A 20,370-nucleotide genomic window follows, 5' to 3' on the forward strand; every position below is an offset into this window, starting at 1 on the left:
GATCCACTCTCTTAGCAACTTTCAATATATTGATATCTAACAGGGTTGTTAATACTAGTCACTAAACTATACATTAAATCCCCAGAATTTATTCATCTTATAACTGGAAATAATTTAAATCTTCTGACCATCATCACTCATTTCCCTTACCACTCCAGCCCCTGGCAACCACAAATCTATCCTGTTTCTAGGAGTTTGGCGATTTAAATTTCATATATAAGTGTGATCATACAGTATTTGTCTGCTAATGTTTTAATGAGCCAGAAATTACTAGAAAAGTAAAGTCAAGAAAAGTGACTTATTCAAGTGTCTGATATAAATAGTCACTCAGATAAAGAATGTGTTCACAAAATGGGGTAGAAAATTATTGAGTCATTGGTGGAATTCAGTTAATGGAAACTTCTTGGAGAAACAGAACTAAGCAATGAGGAATTTAATAGAAATTTCTGAAGGCTCGATGACCAAAGGAATAAGCAGCAACTTTGGTCTTCAGGAGACTGTGGAGAGAACAGAGAATGGAGAGGTATTTTTGGCCAAAGTTCAAGTCAGAACCAGCATGTGACACCAGGACTAGACCTAAAAGGCACCAACTGGCCAGCCAGGAGTAAGACAAATTGACATAATTACAGATGCAGCATAAGATGTAATCATGCTAACATTTTTAAGAATGTCAGCACTGACTTATTAAATATACAAGCTGCCACACTTGAATACACTGATATGGTACGGCCCAATCCTCTGACTGCCACAAAGCCAGTGCTGTGCTATTCGCTAAATGCCTGGCAGACAGTGTTTGGTTTGGATGCTTTAATACATTGGAAGGAGATAGAACAGGCTGTAGGCTGCAGCTTCCTGAGGTGAATTTTATTCCTTCCTTGGGCGACGGTAGCAGAAGAGATGGAAGTGAGAATAGATGTTGAAGGACCTGTTGGAGGACATTGCTGTCAGTGTGGTCATTTCTCTAAGGCAGTTCTTGGGAAGTTCAGAACAAAGCGATACAAAGACTTTGGATATTTTTCTCAATTTCTGAGTAATTTTAGGCAGAGTCCTGGGACAGAAGCAAGAACTTTCAGAATTTTGGTTTTCCTAAAAACTGAGCCCAAATGTGATGGGGTTAAACTTTTGTATGGTTAAGAGTTGATATTATTGAGAACTGATATCCCTTTAGTTTATGCTTTTGAATGCATGATACAGGGGAATCGGGGGTCAGGGGACAAAGGCCTGGTTTCAAATTTGAATGTTACCATTTATAGACCATCTACTTGGAGCTGCTCTGGAGTTGGTGTTTCACAATAATAAAAGAGAATTGCGGCACCTTTGTCTTAGAGTGTAATGGTGGTCAATGTTGTAGGCATACCAGCAAGTTTACAAATATTAGTATTCCTCACTCCCTGACCCCTCCTCCCTGCCCACTGCCACCACTGTGGTGGCCTGCCCATGTCCTCTTACCACTTCCGAGCTGCAGTTTCCTCATTGGTAAAAGAGGAAAACTATTGATTCTGAATGAAGTGGTCATGGTGATCAATTGAGATGAAGGAAATGTTTCTTGCTATTTTGGGTTCATAGTTATCATCAGTTTATGAGAAAATATTAATCAACAACTTCTCTCTTTGTTGTAATATAGCACTCTGATTTATAATCTACGTTAAAGACAAAAACTAAATAAAAGCTAAGGGAGTGTGCCTTTCAACACTAAATCATCATTAAAATAAACCATTTGGAAAACTTAATTAGCCGTTCAATTTTATACTGTGATTGTTCTTTCTCCAGGTTTTCCTCACAGACAAAAATAGAAAATTTGGTTTGCTTTTCACAGTACTAAGAAATGCTGAGGAACTGTCTGTGTCAGTGTTATATATTTAGTAGATTTATTATTATTTTTGCAATGCTTTGGCACAGCTCAATTTTAAATGCAATTATCATATTATAATCTTGGCAAAGCCCACTGTTCCAAATAATGCTCTCATGTACAAATGAGTCTTCCTACCAAATAAAAACTGCCAAGGGAAAGGTGCTGTTATATAAAAATGGAAAGTCTTCTCACTGAAATGCAGAATAACTATAAATTTCATTTCAAAGGCGCACTATATACACATAGAATTAAAAAAAAAAGTTGTAATTAAGATGTCTAATTCTCCTGAAATAGCACTCTCATACGTAATACAATTCACAAAGGGGACAAAGGCAGCCTGAATCAAACAGCATCCCCCTAGGTTGAGAACTGAAAACACTATTAGACTCAATATGTTGAAATACTTCTGCAACTTTTTTCAGAATATGAAGATAAACACCGACTGCAGTGTGGTCAGAATATTTTGGAATTATTTTATGACCAAGACCATAAGTTGGTATGCGGTAGAGTTTTTATAAAAGTGTGTGTTTATAAACGTCTCCAATAAGTTATAGTATTTGCACTAGTTTTGCCTCAAGATAATACTGTATACATGGTCTTCCCAACAGAAAGGGTTTCTTGCTTTAGTAGAGAAACCAACACTAAAATGAGGACTTATCAAACTGGTTTTTATTTTCTACTGGGTGATCCTGCTGGGTAGATAAGTATATAGCTTTTTTGTTCAATAGCTATTGGAAAACTCTTTTGAAACAATGCAGGAGGACTCTCCTATTACAGCAGTTCTCAACAGGGGGTAGTTTTGTCTCTCCCACCCCCCCCCAGGAGGTATTTGGCAATGTATGGAGGCATTTTTGACTGTTACATCTAAGGGGGTGGCTACTAGTACCTAGTAGGAAGGAGTCAGAGATGCTGCTAAATATCCCACAATGCACAGGTCAGCCCCCCACGAAAAGGAGTCGTTTGGCCCAAACTGTCAAAGTGTTAAGGGTGAGAACCCCTGCTCTCTGGTTTGTATCTCTCTCTGACAACATGACAGGTATTGCCCCTTAACACTCGCTGCCTGAATCAGTGTCCCTGGGACAGTTATCCACGTGAAGGTCAACATGAGAGCAGAGTACAAACCCGTATTTCCTACTGGGATCCCAGAAGCAGTGCAGTGCATGGATCCAAACCAGTGGCCTCTTGGTTGTTTCAGGTTATGTTTCTGGGATTTTTTGAAGTTCTAGTTTTGTTTTTTTCAATCATTTTGAAAATATGTTGAAGTATTCTTCTGGTCTGAACTAGTTTATTGCATCTATTTTTGAACATGTTTTGGTTCAGTTACAACATTAATATTTGGGTTTTGTTCAGTTCTGGATGCTGCACATTATTGCAGCTCTGGCTTTTGGCTATGGTCACTTGGTTTATGGGAGTGTGTTCACACCACCGGAGTGCGACAGGAGCAGAAACTGAAGCCCATCACCACCATGGCCACCAGAGCCTTCCGTGCGCCAAAGGAGACAACTCGCTCTTTAACTGTGTTTTGTCAGAGGACTCAATAATTCAAGCCCCAAACCAAGAGTGTTTAGCATGCATTGATGCTCCACTCTCTGCTGCCTGGTTTCAAATTCTAAGGCTTGACTAAGAAAAGTAACATTTCACATTATACGTAGAGAAAGGTACAACAGTCTCTGGATGTTTTTAAGTCTTCCTGATACTGTTTACTTGAGTACACTGTGAAGACAAAAATAAAGGAAAAAGTTCTTAAAAATCTCCAGGGATTTTAAAAAAAATGCCCCTTTACCCTTATTTTGCAATGGCCCTAGTTGTGAAATCCTCAGACTGGAAAATACTGGAGTGTTGAGGATGGGATTTTAGTGACAAGAGTTCCTCAAGGCTGTAAACAAACCAAATTCATTAAGAGAAAGAAAAGGAGGTGGCAGATTTCATCATAAAATGGGGAAAACATTTCCCAGCTGAATTACAGATACAGCACAAATCGGAGTTGTACACTTTTTAAAACTTCAGCTTCTGCCGGCTGAAACAGAATGTTTCCATTGGATCCGTTCATGAAAGCCATCTGCACCTGCTCACAAAACAGCTTAAAGAAAAAAAAGTCTGTAGGAAGGAGTTTAACTTATGCAGACAATAAGAAATCGCCCCTGGCACACAGGCCCAGATAAAGGAGCGGTATTTAGCCAGGGTATCATAATTTTTTTAAACTACCAATCAATAATCATGTAAAATCAGCTTACAGCACTATTTCAGCTTTACCTGTGGCAGCTACACTTGCCTGTTTCTGGATGTATGTTAAAAAGTTTAGGCGATTAAAATTCAATTATATGGGGTTTTCTTTTATGTGTCCAGGGTTGAATGAATTACTGGCAGGAAACTTTAGCTCATGAATTCAATCAAAAATGCTTTCATTTGTCAGAGCTGTTTCCTGCCTGTCTCCTTTAAACATCTGCTTCTCCAGTTCAGGGAGAAAACACACACACACACACACACACACACACACACACACACACACACACACACACACACACACGCTCACACACGCTTACACTCACTCACACACAAACACCACACACCCTCTTTGTTAAAATAATAAGCAATACCCAAACTTCCCTTGCAAAAGTTACAGATTCTCTCTTAAACACACACTTGCTCCCAGAAGAGTTTATTTAATGTATCTTTAATAGCTTCCTTGTACTCCTCTCTTCCTTTCCGCTTTTAAATTCTGGAAAATCTCAAGTTGACAAAAGAAGACATTTTTAAAACGCGACCCTTCGCAGGGCTCAGCCTCGGCCCGCCCGCAGGCCAATGGGAAGGAAGCAGAGCGCTGCGGGGGAAGGGCCGGTCGTCGGAGCGGCGGAGCTCCTTACATGGCAGGCGCTTCCTGCCAGGAAAGGCCCGCGCGGCACAAACAGAATCGGGTGGAGAGAAAGCAGGAAGAGCTGCTCAAGTTCCAACAATCTGCGCGTGGCCGCGAGCGCGCGCGGATCGGGATCCAGGTGGTGCGGCTCGAGCTTCGGTCACCTGCGGAATCGCAGCCCTTTTCATCTGCGTCAGCGTGGTCTTGACCCCACGCCGCCAAGAAGGAAGACCCTGCTCTTCAAGTTGAGAGAAAAGCTGAAAAGTTCCTTGTGGAACAGCCATCCTTCCTTGAATATGACCTAAATCCTTTAGATCCCACTCCTTCCCTTCCTCTGGGCTGAGTGAGGCCCTTCTCTCTGGGAAACTGACCCAAGGGGCAGACCTCCGTGGCTTATTCCTTTGCCTAAACTCGTGCTGTTTCTCTTCTAGAGATATCTGGGGGGGGGGGGGGGGGGGGGGGGGTGTAAAACTTTAAGTCGTACTACTTAATGATCTCAACCACGCTTCCGAGCTTTTAAAGTAGTATCGCCCCCTTTTGAGAGCCTGTGTCACCCTAGAGGGGAAAAGACATCTGCTTACCTAGAATTTATAAACATTTTAAACTGTGTAAAATGGTGATGCTTTAATAAGACACAGTACATAATACAACCAGCTGTTGTGTCATGGTGGAGCATAAGAACGTTTTCATATTAAGTTCTGCTTGTAATTCTGTAGGTATAAAAGGAAGCTTCTTGTTACTAACTATACTCTTCTTATGAATAGAAGATCTTGAACTGTAATGATTAGAAATTTACTGGTATTCCCAAATATACTACAATCAATACATTCATAATTTCTACATTGTTTCACTATTGACCCTTAAATTTTAAAAAATTGGTGATTTGGTTAAAACCATTTATTGTTATGTTAATAATAGTAATAACATCAGCTAACATTTCTTAGCCCTCACTATGTACCGTTTTGTGATGCAAAGTTCTTTACATGTGTTGTTTCATTTAATCCCTACAACCCCATGTTGAACTATATCACACATATTTGAAGGAATAGAGGTTTAGATCACTAATTTGCTGTAGACCAGAGAGTAAGTAGCAAACTTGTGACTTATACCCAATACCTGGAGCGTACACTCATTATTCAAACATCCACCCATCATCCACCCATGTGTCCATCCACCTATCCATCCAATATGAAATGCCTATTATTTGGAAGACATAGTGATGCAAATGAGATAGATGTACACAAAACATTTTTTAAAAAACATACAGCTATCTTTATCCAATTGAAACTTAAGGAACATGAGCTATCCTAAAATGTCAGATTAATAATATACTCATACTAAACTGTAGAAACAATGCATAGTACAAAAATAAATAAATAAAAAGTCAATGAAATTGGTATGAACAAGAAATCCAATACTCCTTTGACATATAAAATATAACACTCAAGGTATTTCTCAAAAGATCAAAAAATTTTTTTGAATTTTCCAAAGAATTTGCAAAAATAAATTCAGGGAGCATTTGGGAATAGCAAGTTTCCAAAACAAAACGTGCAAAGCTAGATCCATTTGTCAGTTTTACCATTTTCTCTTTCAGTGGAAAGTTCACTGGACAAATTAAAATTTTACCCTAGGCAGGATGTGAGAATGTTTTTGTAAATCACAATTTACGGTATATTAATGCCATGTGAAAGTTTTCCTTCCCAAACAAGAACCCACATGAAACTTGGTTATTAAACCTTAAATAAACCTTTCTTACATACCTAGAAGCCTCAAATTGAAATTACTTATAAATGGGTTTTTAAATTTCTTTTAAATTTAATTCCTAAGTGTGTAGGGCAAAAGGTTACATCCTTTATATAAACTTATGTTTTGGATTAAAACCAATATATCCTCATTTTAAGGTTTCATTGAAATGCATCAAGTTGGTTGATTTACTTCAATACAAGCTTGCATAGGTTATAAATTGTGACCCAAATTAAACTATTTCTGTATTCACCAGAATCACATGATCATGTTTAATTCTTTGCAATTCATGTTCAACAAAAATGTGAAGGCTTATCATGTGCCAGGTACTATGCTAGGCACGAGGGACCCAATAATACATAAAACATGGTCTGTGTGCTGGAAAAAGTTAGAGATTCATGAAAGAGACCAACAGGTAAATGCATGTTTAAGAAGTGGATAAATGCCCCAAATGGAGCATAACCCAAATGTGTAATGACGACTAAGGAACTAGTGATCAATTCAGGGGAGGCCTCTTTTCTATGAACCATCTCATTCGTTCATTCAGTAAATATTTATTGGATTTGGAAGGATAAGGAGGTGTTTACAGGTAGGGAAGGTAGAAGAAACATATGCAAAAGCATGACATTCTGAAAGGGATTTCATGTTCAGGGACATGGTTGAAATATGTTCAAAATGAGATGGAAGTATAAGGGCTTAAGTGATTGATTCTGATGGGAGTGTCATGGAAGGCATCAGAGAAGACAGTTATTTCCTGAATGTACCCACAAACTCCGCTTGTAAACCAGCAATTCTGAAAGCCCTCTACAGATTAAGTGCTCAAGCCCTTTCATATCAAACCAGTGAGAAAATTACAGTGATGAGTCAGTGAAAATTCTATGGAGTCAAATGTACCTAGTTACTTGGTGAGCAACAATTAAGTGCTCCCACACACGTAGTAGAGAAAGTTAAGACTGCACTTATAGAAGCAGCACACCTGGGAATGTGATCAACCATAGTGACTGATCATTGTAACTAACGTATAAGGTTTGAGGTCTGCTCCCAAGACACTGTTAAGATGTACCAAGTTTGTCAATTAAGAATGGCTACCTCTCTCAGACCAGCAGTTCTCACAGACTCCACACCCTGTCTCAATTGTTAATTCCAAGTGAAACAAGGACATGATTCATACCCCCCAGTTGCTTTTCTTTTCATGTGTAGCATGATCAAAAGAATAATTATACAGAGAGGAATTCTGCAAAGACAAAAATTGCGTGTGATCCTCCTTACATAAGGACCTCAGTGTGCTGCTGGAAACCCTCTGATTTGTTCTGTTGACTGGCAGCTTCAGGTTACAAACAGGGAACAGAGAGCCCTCATTAACATCTTCCTAGCCTCCAACAAATACAGAGTCAGCTCAACACACCCATTTAGTCTTGACAAGTACATATCAGATGCAGACCATGCAATAATAACGAACCTTAGAGTAAACAGTTTGATGACTTCTTAGGAAAGGGATGGGGCACATATAACTCAGTTAAGCAACTCTAGAGAAAGTCTGGAGAGCCTGCTAATTCTGAGATAGGAGTTCAGTGGCTGAAAAAAAAAAAAGTCACTGTGCTTTTAAACTCTTCCCACACACTCTTGCTAAACAGTTCATACTCCCACCCTAACCCACATGCATGAAGCCTAGATCAGAAAGGGAAAGGTCAAGTTTCCTATGGAGAAATTATAACTTTTTAAAAAAAACTGGATTGATAGACTGGCATTTGCTTTCTGAAAATTAATTTCCCCTGATTTAAATCAGAGGTGGGATTCAGCCAGTTTGCACTGATTCAGCAGAACCGATACCTAATTTTTTGTTGAGTTTGGTGAACCAGCTGTTAAAATGTCACTTGTAATCAGGGTTTTCTTTAAGGTGGGCGCCTGGGCAGCCGCCCAATGTGAAAATCACAAATTTATATTCCTTACTCTTTTTTTTTTTTTTTTTTTTTTTTTGGTATTTTCCTGAAGTTAGAAGTGAGGAGGCAATCAGACAGATTCCCACATGCGCCCAACCGGGATCCACCCAGCATGCCCACTAGGGGGCAATGCTCTGCCCATCTAGGGTGTTGCTCCCTTGCAGCTGGAGCTATGCTAGCGCCTGAGACAGAGGCCATGGAGCCATTCTCAGTGCCAGGGCCAACTTTGCTCCAATGGAGCCTTGGCTGTGGGAGGAGAAGAGAGAGATAGAGAGAAAGGAGAGGGGAAAGGGTGGAGAAGCAGATGGGAGCTTCTCCTGTGTGCCCTGACCGGGAATTGAACCTGGGACTTCCACACATTGGGCCAATGCTCTGCACTGAGCCAGCTGGCCAGGGCCTCCTTACTCTTTTTTAACGTTCATCTGTGAACAGTGTATTCTAAGCACCTGTAGTAATGCTCATTCCGTCGGTAGGTGAAAAAAATTGTAAGTGAGGACGCCAATCAAGAAGCAGTATGGAAATATCTGAAATAACAGTTTTATTGTTCTTTGTCAGGTATTATTTAATATTTTTCATTAATGTTTTAAAACTCTTATAACAATCTAGTTTTGTGTACCTCTTTTATTGTTCTTGTTTAAGTATTAAATGCATGAAACAATAAACTACCTTTTGGTGTATTGTTTTTTTTTATACTTAAAACAGTCATTAGAGCAGAGAACTGGTTGTTAAATGATTTGAATCCCACTGCGGGTTTAATTCCAACTTTCTCCACCCTATGGTGTCCCTACTGCTGCCTCTGCAGAGCATAAGGTGACTGAAGAAGAGGCCACACGCAACATTGCCAGTCTCACCTGAATTCTGGACCACTAACCCCAAGTGGGCCATCAGTTTTGCACCAATTATAGTACATTTTTCTGGTTCCATCCTACACTACTATTTCATACATTTTCTTCTCTCAAACATCCAGTGCCTTCTGTCCAATTCTTACTCCCAGTCACTAATTGAACTTTTCCCTGTTTCACTGAGAAAACAAAAGAGAACTTCCATGCCCTCTCACCAGCATATCTAGCTACTTAAACAGTTATTTATACCTGCCTTCTCCAGTATGGTAGTCACTAGGCACGTGTGGTCATTGATCATACGTGGCTGGTCCAAATTGAGATCATCTTTTTGTGTAAAGTGCACCGGACTTTGAAATTTTAGTATTAAAAAGGAATGTCAAATATCTCATTAATAATTGTTTTAGCCTGGATAGAACAGTAGATAGAACATCGACCTGGAATGCTGAGTTCAAGGCACATAAGATAAGCAAATACTACAAGTTGATGCTTCCTGATCCTCTCCCCTCTTCTCTCTCTCTCTCCTCTCTCAAAAATAAATAAATAAAATCTTTTAAAAATAATAATGTTTTTTTATAATCGATACATATTTGAATGATAATTTGCATATATTGGGTTAAATAAAATCATTAAAGTTAATTTTATCTGTTTCTTTTACGTACTTTTGTAACGTGGCTACTAGAATTTGTAAATTACATATGAAGCTCACATTGTGCTTCTGTTGGACAGTGCTAATCTATTTTCTGCTGTTACTATGAAAGAACTACCTATGCTTTTAGTTAAGACCAAGCCACCCCCTCCCTGTGCTTTATGTAGGCCTTCCTCTGTCCCACCCAAGACCTTCATTCACTCCAGCAATTCTCTCTTTCTCTTTCTTCATTGATTTCTCCTTTCTAGTTAGATCATTCTCATCTGCATGCAAACTTGCTGCTATATCTCCTATTTAAAAAAGAAAAACAACTCTTGACCACACATCTTGATTCAGTTACCACCTCATTTCTATATGGTATACCTCCTCAACAATATTGTCTATTCTTACTGTCCTCTTCTCATTTCCTCTCATAGAAATTCACTTCAGTTCCCACCCTTTCCACCAAAATGGATCCTGTCAAAGCAGTTGTGCTGCAGCTAGCGGGAGCCAACTATTATAGACAAGAATTTTGCAAAGCTATCTTTTAAAGCATTTGTAAGTTACAATTGGCTATGATGGGAGCACTTGCAACATGGAAATTGGTAGACACTATAAATCAGGGTAGTGATTTTGTTGTTTTTCAGAAAGCCAGTATACCATCACACATGTGATTGGAAGTGACCAATGGCCTTCACCAAACTTTATACTCAATTATCCGTCCTCAGCCTACCTAATTTATTTGCAACATTTGATAGGGACAAACACACCCTTTTCACTTGTCTTTTAGGGTACCATTGTCTCCTATGTCATCTCTCTTACTGGATAGTCCTCCTCTTTCTCTTTGCTGGTTCTACTTCCACAGTCTGATTTCTAAATTTTTTATTTTTTATTTCTAGAGAGAGAGAGAGAAAGACTGAAAGGGAGAGAGATGAGAAGCATCAATTTTTCATTGTGGTACCTTAGTTGCTCATTGATTGCTTTCTCATATGTGCTTTGACCAGTGAACTCCAGCAAAGCGAGTGACCCCTTATTCAAGCCAGTGACCTTGGACTCAAGCCAGTGACCTTGGACTCAAGCCAGTGACCTCGGGCTTCAAGCCAGTGACCATGGAGTCATGTCTATGATCCCACACTCAAGCCAGCGGACTCTGCACTCAAGCCGGTGACCTCACGGTTTGGAACCTGGGTCCTCAGTATCTCAGTCCAAAGCTCTATCTACTGCACCACCATCTATCTGTCAGGCTTTTTTTTTTTTTTTTTTTTAGCATGAGAGAGAGAGGCAGACTGATAGGCCAGAAGAGAAAGTGATGAGAAGCTTCAACTTGTAGTTGTATCACTTTTGTTTTTCATTGATAGCTTCTCATATGTGCCCTGACGAGGGGGCTCCAGCCCAACCAGTGACCTCTGAGCTCAAACCAGCGACCATGGGATCATCGACATGATCCCACACTCAAGCCAGCCATACCACACTCAAGCTGGTGAGCCCACGCTCAAGCCAGATGAGCTTACACTCAAGACAGCGACCTTAGGGTTTTGAACCTGGGACCTCAGTATCTCAGGTCGATGCTCTATCCACTGTGCCACCAATGGTCAGGCTGATTCCTAAATATTGGAAGGGCAGCACTCAGTTCAAACACATCTTATTTTCTTTGTCTATATTTCTCTTCTGGTACTTTCTATGACCTTAAATATCCAAATATAAGTTTTTGAGCCAGATCATGCCCATGAATTCCAGCTTACCTATCCCTTTGCCTTCTTGATATCTTCACTTAGTTATCTAATAGGCATGTTTAATTTAACATGTCCAAAATGAAAACTCTAATTCTCCCTCCCCTTTCTTCCTCATTGCAAACACCTTCCAATAATATTCCCCAGTTCAATAAATGGCTATACTGGTTATACAGACCCCACATTTTGATTTATTCTTGGTTCTACTCTTTCTTTGACACCCTATATCCAGTGCATTAGCACTATTAATTGGGTCTATTTCCTTTTTTAAAAAATTTCTGTTTTATTTATTGGTTTTAGAGAAAGAGGAAAGAAGAGAGAGAGAGAGAGAGGGAAATATTGATTTGTTGTTCCACTTATTTATGCATTTAATTGGTTGTTTCTTGTATGTGCCCTGATTGGGGATCAAACATGCAACCTTGGTGTATTAGGACAATGCTCTAACCAACTGAGCTAACTGGCACAGGGCTACTGGCTCTATTTTCAAAATCTCTTACTTAGAATAAGAGACAATTTTTCTAATGGTCTACAAAGCCCTATGAGGCAGTCCACCTGTGTCAATCACCTTACCTTCCACTGATCTCCTGATCTCCCTTAGCTTACTCTGATCCAGCTGGCTCAGAGACTTTGCACTTGCTGTTCTCTCTGCCTGAGAACTCCTCTCCCAGAAGGCTGCATGGATCACTCCCTGACATCCTGCATGACCATCCTATATAAAATTAATCTCTTCCATGGCACTTACCACTATATGAAACATTATACTATTACCTGTTTGTGTGTTTATCATCTGTCTAGCCTCACCAGGAAAATTATTTGTTTTTTGTTATTGCTGTTGTTTTTGTTGCTGCTGTACCGGTACACCTAGCACTTATAAGAGTACTTAGCACATAGTAAAGGCTCAGTAAATGTTTGTTGAATGAATGCAAAAACTAATGTCACATTACCAGCTTTGGATCATGAGGAAAGCTACAGGCACTTTCTGTTCTGTGTAAAGTACTAAGTAATGGACTCATCTTAAGTGGTGAAGCATCTGATTTCACAGCCAGGCTGCTTCTGCATAGACTCAACAGTGAGGGCGGCTTTGTGTCCTGGCAGACCAATTAAATCCAACTCAATTCAAAATTAATAGTGACTCATTTGGTGATAAAGACATAACAAATTCTTTTAATATTGCCTTTTTAAAGGGGGAATTTGAGGGACATTTTCATCTGAAAGCTCTCTCAATTGCATACTGTGGGTTTGTGCCAGAAGAATCAGCAGGAGTTACCACTGAGGACCGTGGCCCTGGTTGATCTGTGGGGTGGTGGGTGGTAGGGTGGTGAAGTGGTGGAATAGAATGGTGGAGGGAGGAATGGAATGGTGGAGGGTGGAGTGATGGAATGGTGGAGGGTGGAGTGGTGGAGTGGAATGGTGGGGTGGTAAAAGGGAATGGTGGGGTGGTGGAAGGGAATGGTGGGGTGGTAAAAGGGAATGGTGAGGTGGTGAAAGGGAATGGTGGGGTGGTGGAAGGGAATGGTGGGGTGGTAAAAGGGAATGGTGGGGTGGTGTAAGGGAATGGTGGGGTGGTAAAAGGGAATGGTGGGGTGGTGGAAGGGAATGGTGGGGTGGTGGAAGGGAATGGTGGGGTGGTGGAAGGGAATGGTGGGGTGGTAAAAAGGGAATGGTGGGGTGGTGGAAGGGAATGGTGGGGTGGTGGAAGGGAATGGTGGGGTGGTGGAAGGGGATGGTGGGATGGTGGAGTGGGGTGGAGGAAGCATAAGGATGATAAAACAAATGCCAAATGTTTTAACAATTTTCCATCAGTATCATTAAAGTAGTCTTTCCAAATTACATATATGTAATAATGGCTATTTCTACCTCACTCTTCTTTCTCTTCTGCTCTTGACTTACTTAGAAAATTGAAGTGAAGTTCCCCAATGAAAACCATGTCCTCAAAACATCTGTCTCTTTAGTAAACTGAAAGTAGTAGGACACCAATGGAAGCCATCCTCTCATTTTCATCATCCCCAAGATTTTCATGGTGGGGTGGCGGTGGGGGTGGGGAGTGGGTGGTGGGGGATGTGTGTCTGATCTCTCTATCTAGAATTCAGAAAAACATGTCATGACTCATACATGGTAATTTGCAGTCTCTACTACCATTTTTGTTTAAGATACTGATATAATTCGATAGGTAGGCCAACATTTTAATGATCTCTTATAACATTATTTTTATAGGAAAGTGTATAAGGAGGTCAAAAATCTTGTTTTATAATTGAATTTTTGGAATATAAATTGCCTGTAAATTGTAAATGCCTGCATTATTTTTATCAATTAGGTTTCTAGTCAACTCCCAGAGCCCAGTATGTTTCAGTCTTCTATGGTGATAGGAACAGCCAGCAGTGATTAGCCCTTTGATTGACGAGGCACTAGAGGTTCCATCCACAGTTGAAAATATTGGATTGGAGAAGCAGCAATGCAAAAAACAGGCCTACGTATATGGACAAAACAAACTATTTATACATAAGATAATATAGCAAGAATTCTCCTAGATGTATGGCCTGGCTAATATTTATTCTTTTCTATATACGTTGATCCATAAAATTTTTTGTTGCTAGGGAATATGTGTTTCTCTTTCTCTATTATTTCACACACATACACACACACACACACACACTTATGCACACACATGCAGAGAAAGATATAAGCAATTCATAATGAATTCAACCAAAATTTATTGAGTACTGAAAATGAAAGCCTGGGTTCTCACAATACCACACTCCCACTCTCACAGCTCCCACTATGATATCTTGTCACTTTAAATAAATATTAGTTCCTCAAAGTCTACTGCTGTTCCTTAACACTATTTTACATAATCCCCCAAGCACAGAAATACCCAAGGCTCTGCCTACAATAGATACTCAACATAGGAAAGAAACCCACATAAAGAGTGATTTTGCATCTCATGTAAAGATGAGCAAAAAAATCCCCCATCAACACCACAGCTTCCCTTTGTTTCTGAGAAAACGCCAAGGAAAGCTGACTTTGATTTGCTAAATCTTCCTTTGATTTACTGTACTAGAGGAAAATCAATGCTAAAATAACTATTGAAAGCCACCAGATATGTGCTGATCTAACATGACAAATGCCAAGGAATTCAGACATTCAATTGATCTTGGGATCCAAGCTCCCCTTCCTTAACTCCAACAGAAGAGGAGTCAAAATCCACATGGAGTGGGAATCTTCATTCTAGACTATCGGGCTTGTCCTTCCCTAAGAGCAGATAGACTATCTCCAAGGTGATCTTGTTTAGGAAGCAGATCAGCTTGTTACTTTTGTACTCAAGGGAGTAAGTACTGCCTCTTTACAATGTCAGTCGCTGAGGGTTTTTTTTGCTGGCAGCACACAGAGATTGACCACGAATAAGTATCTAAAATCTGCAGAGGCTCACTTAATATCTTCCTCTCGGTTGAGAAAGAAAGCCTGGGATGTAAACCCTATTTCTCCCCAAGAAAAGGTAAAGCCATTCCAACACATGTTTTTAATGATTTATGTCATCTGACAGTGGAAAGGTAAATTCTCTCACAGGATTTATGGCATAACTCTTAGCCATCTGAGTTCTGTTTACTTCACCTTATCTCATTGCTCAGAGAATTACAATTAGATGGAAGCACCTAATGTCAAGGCATGTAATAGCTCCAGCATGGGATGCTGTGACTGTTAGACATGTTTTCCTCTGTGAAAATCAGCAAAATTTATTGATAGTCTCCATGTCCCCCATGATGATGGTGCTATCGGATATATTTAAGGAAGAGATGATAAACTCTATAACCAGGTATCTACACTGAAAGAATCATTGAAACTTTTTTTTTAAGATAAGAACTTACAAGGAACTACTAAAGGAATTTTGATAGGCCCTATTAAGATGATTTTAAAACACATAGAGAAAATTTATTGGAAGCTAAAGAGTGGCAAGTCCACACACAAAAATAAAAATAGCCATCGGAGACTTCTGCTCAAGATAAAGTTCTATTAAATCTATGCAAATAGTAATAACACTTTCTAGAAAGAGTTCTAAAGTAAGTCACACACACAAACCTCAGTAGCAGCACAAAACATCCTTTGTTGCCGGACGTGAGAAAAACACACTCGCTTCTAAAAAAAGCCATAGGAAGGAAGTGGAAGAACCTCAGGGGTGAGTGGGAGTGTGAAAGGAATGCTGCAGCTTTTTTTTTTTTTTAAACATGTACGCATGCTGTGGCCCTTAGTACTAGGGCAGTAGTTCAAGTAAGCGAAGTAAAATCTTTGCGATCTTTTCTTGCTATTCTGTTGGTGCGCTGTCAGCCAAAAGAATGTGAAAATCCTGATAAAAGTATGTTGATATTCTGGCATTAAACTGCCCCAAGTTAAAAAGTTCTTAAAAAAAAAAAAATCAAAGGAACTCAAACACCTGCATTTGATTCTAATTTCACAAATCTCAAAACAATTTAAAATTGTCAAAAAGGGGTGGGGGGAGGATTAATTTTTTTTTTTTTTCTGAGAGCAAAGATAGGTTAGCTAAGCATTGTGCTGAAATTCGGCAATATCACAAAATGGACTATATCCGTGAGAGGATAAACTAAAGGCTCTTTTGAGAACACAAAAATGATCATGCCACCTCCCTGCTTAAAATTCTTTAATGCTGTGTCATTGTGCTAATGAGGAACACAATATTATCAATAGGATTTACAAAGTTCTTCATGATCTGGTTGCTGCATATCTATCTGTCAAGCCTAAAGTCAGAGCTCACACTGAATGATTCTGTAAGGGCACAGAAATTCTTTCAATTAACCTCCTAACAACCCTTTGAGGTGGAGACTCTTATTGTCCCCATGCTTCAGATGAGAAATTAGAGAAGTTGAGTTATTTGCAGAAGATCATCATGCTACGGAGGGAATGGTTGGATCAGACACTGCTCACTGAGGAAAGCAACCTATAGTCCCAATTCCCTGTCTCTTGGATGCCTCCGTTATCAGAGCTGGAAAACCTCCATTCTCACTCTCTCTGCTTTCCTTACTTATTTGGGCTGTGTTCTGTCCAATGATACGTAGGCAAAAGTCTGCCAGAGGATTTCTGAGGTTTTAACTTTCCTGATGAAAGGATCTGGCATGCGGCATCTTTCCCGGCCCTCCTGCCTGCAAAAGGGCCAGCAAGCCCAGGACGCTTGGAGACTCAGATAGGACAAAGCAACAGGTTAGGCATGCAGAACGGGAGCTGGGAAGAACCGACCCTGTGAAAAACTGATCGAAGCCCGGCACCCACCCTGGACTGCCTATTTTCAGCCTTCTTGTTTTGTAAGGACCATATATTACACTTATATGTTAATCTCAATAAGGCAGGCTTTCTTTTATTTGAAGCCAAAAATATTTCAAACTGACACAGCTGTGAGACCAGGATTCTAATTCAGGAAATCTGATCCCAAAGCCCATGAGCTTAATGATCCCGTCCCTCCTTACTGCACTCTCCTTTTTGCCCTTTTCACTGTGGCCACATTGACCTCTAAGTTCCTCAAAACCACATGTTTCTTCCTGCCACCAAGCCTTTGCTCTTCCCTGTGCTTGGAAGAACCCCCTAGTCATCTGTCAGATCTCAGCTTACATACCACCTCCTCAGGGAAGCCGGTCCTAATCTTTTCACATCTTCCAGATAAAATCACTTACTTCCCTCTAGAGCCATGTTCATAGAAGGTGTCCTCTGTAGGACTTACCATAATTACAAATAACTATTGAACGCTTGTCTTCCACGCTACATGGTAAGCTCATGAGGTTGAGAACTGTGTTTCCGATTGTACATAGTAGGCAGTCAATAAACATATATTAAATGAGTGAATAAACACAGGCATTTCTCATCCCACGTGAATTCTTGAGCCAGAGAGGTGGGGCCAGGATCACTCATCTTGCACATCTGAAACCACATAACCATTTCAGGCTGGAATACATCTTGTTCAACTGTTCGCTGCCATAAATATCTCAACAGAAAGAAAGAAAGAAGGGAATCCGAGCTCTAGAGGCTGAGAGTGAAGACGGGACATCCCAGTAAGAAAGAGATAAATATGTCCAGTCCCAAGGCAGTGGCAATCCCAGAAATACAGAAGTCACTTTGAGGGCAGGATGGGAAGTTAAAATGAAAGCAGGGATTACCTTGTAAAAACGCAATTTTCAGCTGGTCAGATACAGGCACCATATAGAATTTTCTGAGTTCTCAAGTTTCACACTCAGCATTTTGGGAGGCTTTTTTATGGGGAAATGGTTTTCATTTGATAGTGAAGTTGTAGAAAAATGTTTCAATTCATGAAATTGAATTCATGAAAAAGAAGTTGATAACTTCTTTTTATTGCCAAATTTCCTGAAGCCCATCCCTTCCAAAAAGCAAAGGATAGTTTGAATTATCTTCTAAAAATCACAGTTCTTTGTGCTATTGGAACACTCTCATCACCCTGCAACAGATCATTTTATACTTCTTTCTCCTCCGTTAGAAAAAATTCTTGAGGGTAGAAATCTTGTGACTTACTTCATTTTGGATTTTTAGCATGGAACACAGTGCTGGCTCAGAATATGAACTCACTGTATCTTGTTATTATAAGGAATAAACAAAATGCATAGGCATGTTAGGCATTTAGTAAATACATGTCAAACTGAATCTTTGATACAAGACTTGGAATTGTTTCCTTTTCAAGGTATTTGTTCAGTGAGCATAATTACAGAGTCTACAATCCAACAAAGTCTTCATTATGGGGAGAAGAAACTAGCAAAGAATCTTGGAGTTTCAAGGCAATAAGAATTGAAATGGCAACCCCCATTTTATCATCTGCATAGTTCAAGTGCAAAGACAACTCAAAACTTGAGACCAAAAAAACCAAACCTACAACATTTCTCTGCTCACCAATCCTGACCATCCTGTCTTCCTCTTTGTTCACTCGGTGTCCTAGGGGTGATGGGAAGAGGAGAAGGCAAGGTAAGAAGAGAAGGAGAGACAGCGATGGCGGGATGGGAAAGACTAGTAACAGAAAGAAAAACAGTGGACTGGGATGTGAGCTAAGGGGACAGAGGAGAAAGGGCGAGGATACGAGTAATCGACACTACAAAGAATGGAAGTGGATTACCTCTCATTTTCTCCATTCTCTAAAAGTACAAGCTGCTTTGGTTATTTGATCCTGATTTTATGGCCCACTCAAACATCACAACTTCTTTTTAAAGGAATTCATTCAGTGCTAAATGTTTTTAAATTTTATGACGACATGCTTGTGGCTTTTGACATCTCTGGGTCCTGTTCATTAAAACCACCAACTAATTTCAGAAAGAACAGTAGAGTAGTAGCTTTAGGAACAACCTGAGTGGATGGTGTATACAGTCTATTTCCACATTTACAGAAAGCAAAACTTCTTTAGTGCATATCATAATCTGCCTGCTTCATAAATATCACGTTTTCATTTACATATTGTACCAATCCAATACATGTTGGTACTAGCTCAGTTACCTGAGTGGCTTGTACACGTGTGAATGAAATCCAGTCCTGAAATGGGATGAAACTATGACAAAAATATATGAGTAGCAAGAAAAAAGTATTTGGTTCAAATATATAAATTATATTTATATTCTAGTGCCTTAAAGAAATGAAACTGAAAGAAACAGCTTGCAGAAGCTTACACGTGTTTAAAACCCACATCCTGTTGTTAGTCAATGCCCTGGCACAGTGGAGCTGGTTGGTGAGCATTCTCATTAGGGTCCTATTAGCTCTGCTTTGCAGAGGCCTTCTCCAAAGAGGGAAGTCATGTTACCTCTCACCCCCTTGCACACAGCTGGGCAATGGCTCAGCCACCAGCCCTGACCAGCACCATTTACTGAATAAACATCGGAGCCCAAGAATACAGTGGCCTAACCCAGTGAGCTGACATCTTCAGTTCAAAAGTTTCTCCTTGCTTCATTCTAGTCACTATCAGCAGATTCTAAATCACCCATAAGCGGAGGCCATCTGCCTAGGGCCTAAAAGAAATTATAACAATAACGAGGGGCCTAATGGGAGCCAGCCAGTGAGAATAAGAGCAACATAGTGTGCTCAGACTTTTTTTGTTCCCTTTTATTTATTTACTTGGTTGAAATGCATGTGTTTTTGCTTCAGGCAGATGTTGTTGGTATCCTAGCCTTTAGTACAGGAAGCTGTAGAAGGAGGGAGGGGGATTGGGAGGAAACAGGAGGAGGACTTGCTGGGTGGGAACAAAGAATATTTTACAGGCCAAATGGCATTTTTTGTTGGCCCAATGATTAAAAAAAAAAACAAAAACAAAAAAACCCCTATATTTGTAACTCTGTTCAGAATGCTTTCAAAGGATGAAAACAACCCTAACAATCTTATGGTCCAAAGAATTGCAGAGTGTGGTTTTAAACTGGTATCTTGAAGTTCCCCCTTTATGTTACTCTACTTAACAACCACAGACTCTTCCTAATGGCTACCCACATGTCTTTTTAATTTTCTAAGAGGAGACCGGCCCCTTCAAGATGTTCCACCAACTCGGCTCTGTTTTCCTCAGATGTTCCTTCTTTTTCTTCTTCTGAAAAGCATGTGTTGATAGGCTACAGGGAATTGATTAAGATTTATTTTTTAGACAGTGTTTTCCCCTTGCAACTGTAAGTCTGCCTCACTCGGAAGGAACGCCAGGGCAAATGATTCTAATGCACTCTGCTCCGATGCTTCCATCTCAATAACCCTTTAAAATGAAACCTGTGGAGAGTGAAGTGAAAAACTTGTCTCCATCTGGAAGCGTTTACACAC

At 40.0% G+C, this 20,370-nt stretch overlaps 1 protein-coding gene across 1 annotated transcript in view; it reads right to left on the reverse strand.

Moving 5' to 3' along the window:
* The window catches only part of MAML2 (mastermind like transcriptional coactivator 2), a 352,070-nt gene that overhangs the window by 248,252 nt on the left and 83,448 nt on the right, over positions 1–20,370 (reverse strand). The gene's annotated exons all lie outside the window — the stretch shown is intronic.

Source organism: Saccopteryx leptura, chromosome 1 (genome assembly GCF_036850995.1).
Source record: "Saccopteryx leptura isolate mSacLep1 chromosome 1, mSacLep1_pri_phased_curated, whole genome shotgun sequence".
NCBI classification, from domain to species: domain Eukaryota; kingdom Metazoa; phylum Chordata; class Mammalia; order Chiroptera; family Emballonuridae; genus Saccopteryx; species Saccopteryx leptura.